Source organism: Corvus brachyrhynchos, unplaced genomic scaffold (assembly GCF_000691975.1).
Source record: "Corvus brachyrhynchos isolate BGI_N302 unplaced genomic scaffold, ASM69197v1 scaffold76, whole genome shotgun sequence".
NCBI classification, from domain to species: domain Eukaryota; kingdom Metazoa; phylum Chordata; class Aves; order Passeriformes; family Corvidae; genus Corvus; species Corvus brachyrhynchos.
In genome coordinates this window covers 30458-35422 of record NW_008238631.1, presented here as the reverse complement: position 1 = coordinate 35422, position 4965 = coordinate 30458, and positions in this window count along the sequence as shown.

Sequence of the window (4965 nt, the reverse complement as noted above, 5' to 3'; positions counted from 1 at the left end):
CTAATACCACCAGTCGAGGCAAAGAGGGTGAAATATAGCCTTCGGTTTGCCTAATTCCTGCAGATAGAAGCTTTAACAGACAGACATGCAGATGTTTTTTGCAGGAGGAATGCAAGCCAAAGAGGGCGGGCCCCCTCTCGGGTCCTTCTTTTATTCGGAAAAGGGGAAAGGGGAGAACTGGTGGCAGACCCGGGGTGACTGGCCCATCAGACACTGCTAAAGAGTTTGAGTTACATTTGGTTTTGCCCGCACTTGGAACAAAGGAGTTCAGAGCACATGGCAGAGGCAAATCCTGGCTTGTCTTGGGGAGGGGGAAGGGAAGCTCAGAGCAGGCAGCAACACTGGTCAGAGTATTCACTGTCTGTGATTCCAGATCAGGTGTCCCCTCACCAGGGTCAAGGGAGGTGCTTTCAATTCTGTCTGGGAGATCGCTGATTGCCTTCTAGTGTCTCTGCAGCAACTACATTAAGAGCCTTCTTGGGTGACCCCTTCTTAACAACTCTCTTCCCTCTCTGTTGAGGCCGACAGCAGGTCTACAGGCTTCACAGACCTTAATTTGGACATGGTTAACTTCTGTTTTTGAGAAGAAAAGCAGTTAGGTTTTATCCATGAGAATATAGTATCAACAGAAGCTTGAAAGTTAAACAATAGAAGGGGAAAAACAGCAACACTCACCCGCAAACCCTCCGGAACAGGTGCTCACTATGCAACCAGTCTCAGTAACAGTATCTGCTTATGACCCAGAAAGCTTTTGGAACCAGATCAAAGCACTAGCAATTATCAGAGGAGACTTCGAACTGGCAGACTGTATTCCTATGCCTGGGCAACCTTTTGCTCTGAACAATCAAATTACTTCTGAGGGGGCAATAGGAGTGTTCCCTGTCATTAGAAGCGGAGGTCAGAACCAAATCAGTACGTTGAGTTTAATTGGCAAGTGCTTTCAGAACTACGCAAAATAGCTACAAAGCATGGTTTGGCATGCCCAGCCGTAGCAAAGATGCTGTCATTTTTAGCTGCACAAGATCTGACTCCCTTTGATATGAAACTAATAGCAAGATTGCTTTGCTCTCCAATTCAATATTTAACATTTGAGTCTGTTTGGTGCCAATTTGCTGAAGCAATGACAATGAACAATTATAAATTATCGCAGGATGATCCTCGTTTCAGAGCAGGCATGGCTCAGCTGCTGGGATTCCCTCCTTTGGATAACCCACAGCTACAGGCTCATCTGCATCTTTCTATTTTAACTCAATCTCGTGATTTGGGTATGCAGGCTCTTATGAAAGTTGCATATATGTCTTCACCTACACAACGATACACCTCGATAAAGCAGGGTGTGCATGAGCCATATATGCAATTTTTGGATTGCCTGCAGGATGCCTTAGGAAAACAGTAGATCCGACAAGGGAGCAGATGTTATTGCAGTTGGCAAAGGATAATGCGAACGACGAGTGTCGGAAAGCCATAGATCTCTTGCCAAATGACTCTCCTTCTTTGGATGAGATAATACATGTTTGTTCCAAAGTAGGAACTGCTTCCTACCATGTGGCCATGCTAGAAGACTCTCTTGCAGCTGCAATGGAGGTACAGCATCATTGCTATAGCTGTGGACAAGGTCACACCGAAGCTCAGTGTCCCCACAGGAACCAATTATCAAGTGTGCCAAAAAACTCAAAAGGAACACCTGGGGTGGAACTTTGTACTAAGTGTGAAAAGCGAGGACATTATGCAAAGCACTGTAAATCTAAATTCCATGCGAATGGGCAACCCTTCACACACCAGGGAAACGGGAAGAAGAGCGCAGAGGGCAAGTGCACGCAGACACAAGCACTTCCCCAGGGGTCACGCCCTGTGCAAGCTTATGCGACCACCTCACTGGGTGGACAAGAGGAGCCGCTGGCATGGATGTTTCCACTGCCAGCACAGTCATCTTAGACTCGCAGCAGGTATATAAAGTCCCCCTAGCAGCGCATGGACCCATAGGTCAGGGGCTCAGTGCATTGCTAATAGGGAGATCGAGTGTGACAGTGCAAGGTATCTTTGTACATCCAGGCATTGTGGACGCTGATTACACAGGACAAATATATGCTATGGTGTCGAACCCCAGTCCTCCTGTTACTATACCTGCTAAGACTCGTATTGCTCAGTTTGTGCCTTTTAAGTCTTGTGTCCCAAAAACAGATTCCAGACTACGAGGGGATCAAGGCTTCAGATCAACGGGACTACCTCAAGTGTATCGGACTCAAAACATCTCTGACCAGAGACCACAAATGGTTTGTACTTTGGAAGTGCATGGCATGGCTCCATCTCATATAACCATCAAGGGATTGATAGACACAGGAGCCAAACTCACTATCATATCTGCCACTGTGTGGCCTCCCTCGTGGCCCATAATGCCAGTGGAGTCTGCTGTTGCTGGCCTTGGGGGTCCTACACAAAGCTACTTGAGTACTAAACCTGTGTTGATCACAAACGCAGAAGGACAAACAGCGACCGTCTGTCCCTACATCACTGTAGCACCCCTCAATCTGTGGTGACGAGATGTTCTGGCAGCCTGGGGGGTGAAAGTGGGGATGAATTTTTGATTGGGGCCACTGTGCAGAAGGGCGCTAAGTACCCTACACCGCCGCTACAGTGGCTTACAGAACAACCTATCTGGGAACCCCAGTGGCCCCTCACAAAAGAAAAATTAGTTGCCCTTCATGAATTGGTCCAGGAACAATTAAAACAAGGGCACATTGAACCTTCTATGAGCCCTTGGAATACACCTGTCTTTGTGATCAAAAAGAAATCAGGGAAATGGAGATTGCTCCATGACCTGTGTCAAATTAATGCAGTAATAGAGAGCATGGGTGCTTTACAGCCTGGAATGCCATCTCCCACAATGATACCTGCTAAGTGGGACATATTAATTGTTGATCTGAAGGATTGCTTTTTTTACCATTCCACTGCATCCAAAAGTTAATCCAAAATTTGCATTTACAGTGCCATCTGTTAATCATGCTGTGTTGCTGCCTGCTCAGAGAGAGCTGCCCCTCCCCGAGACTGGTCAAACAGCCATGTGCTCTGAACCTCCTTTGTTCTAAAGCGTGGGCAAAACTGAAAGTAACTCAAACTCTGGAGCAGTGTCTGATTGGCCAGTTACCCTGGGTCTGCCCCTAGCTCTCCCCTTTCCCTTCTCATGAATAAAGGAGAGAGCTCAGAGTGGGCCCGCCCTCTTGCTCTGGCTACCCTTCTGCTAACAGCTTGTGTGTGCCTCTGTCTCAGACCGAGCATGATCTGCTAGCAGGATTAAAGCATAGAGCGATGGTTATATTTCTACCGCTTTGCTTCTACTCATGGTATTAGCTTCGCAGCTACCATTTGCCGCTTTTAGAGCTACTGAAGTGCCAGATTGCCTGTGCCATCCCTCTAGATGGCTGGAGGTTTTCTGAGGCACTGAACTGAGAGCTTAGCCAGTTAAATGCTGTGAGTATTTCCACATTTGGTGCACAATGTGCTATCTCTGAACCTCGATTCTTGAGAGACTTTTAGGGTGTTGGAGAATGGTTAGAGGATCAGGGACATGGATCATTGATAAAGACAGATCAATAAAAGAGCTGTACAAGCAAAGGCCTGCATGAGCAAAGGCCTGCATGGGAAAATGCCTGCATGAGAAAATGCCTGCCTGAGAAACAGGCCTGAGAACCAAAAGGGAGTTTTAAGGAGGTACAGTGCTGTGCTGATAAGATGTACTGACCATGAGAAGGGAGGGAGAACTTTGATTTCTCAAGTCAAAACATAAATAATAGAAGCTTGCCAAATGTAGTCTTTTATCTAACCCAATTATGTAGAAGTAAGAATGCGCTTTTGTAAGTTTAAACCAATTAAAGAACTGATAAGCATGTACACTTCCACTGTATAAGTGCCTCTGTATTGCCAATAAACGAAGCTTGCTTTATCAATCACATTGATTGTCTGCATGTCTTCCCCCGCCGAAGTCAGCAAGTTTACGGTGTTCCAGCAGCCACGTGTCTGCTGGAGTTAGCCCTGTACATCCTGCTGTGCCAGCTCTTTTGTAGCCAGCTATTACTTTCTGCGTAACAGCAAGCTCAGAGCTTCAGCCTATCCCCTCCGCCACACCACGTGGTGAGGGAATGGCTGGAAAGTAGCAGACCCACTTCGCTTATTTTTTTCTCTGGACCTGCTTTCCTGTGGCGAATCCAGAAGTCTGATGAGTATTTCCCTGCTGGTTTAGGGGCTTCTGTCTTAAGCTGGTTTCGGTGCAAATTTTTATCTTTTTTTTTCCTCTTTTTTTTTCCCTCTTTTTTCACGATTTGAGGCTGAGGTTTGTGCTGTTGCTTTCATAATGGGATCTGAAGTTTCTGCACACCACAGAGAAATATGCTACCAAGTTCAAAGCTACCTTTATTGTACTGGGCATAAATACCCTAAAAATATAGTTCAGTCTTTTGTACGATGGCTTTTCCAGTACTTTCCTAATCTAACCTCCGAAGAAATGAGATCTTCTAAATTTTGGGATAAGGTGGGAGAAAACTCTCGTCTCTCAGACGATCGGGAGATGAAACAGTTTCAAAATTTTTTCCTCTCCTGTTACTACGTTATATTTTGCCAGAGAAAAAAGCAGTACATGAAAAGCCAATGCAAAAACCCTCTTTTAATTCCCTTATACCCTCTTCCAACCCGTGTCCCTGACCACTCTTCCCCTACGCTGGAAAACACAGCTAGAGCAGACTGCTTTTTAGCACAGGAGAGCTATTGTCCTCCTGGCTCAGCCATGACTTCTCAGCACCCTGCCTTTGACAGGAATCCGGACCCCATCCCAGGACCTTTCCAACCTGCTTTCTCCACTCCTTTGTCCCCAGTTTCTAGCCCTCATGTTTTAAGTGCGCGTAAAAACCCCTTCCCCCCCATCTCTTTGTTCCCAGGGACAGCCATTGCCACGTGCCCCCATCCCGTAAAAAA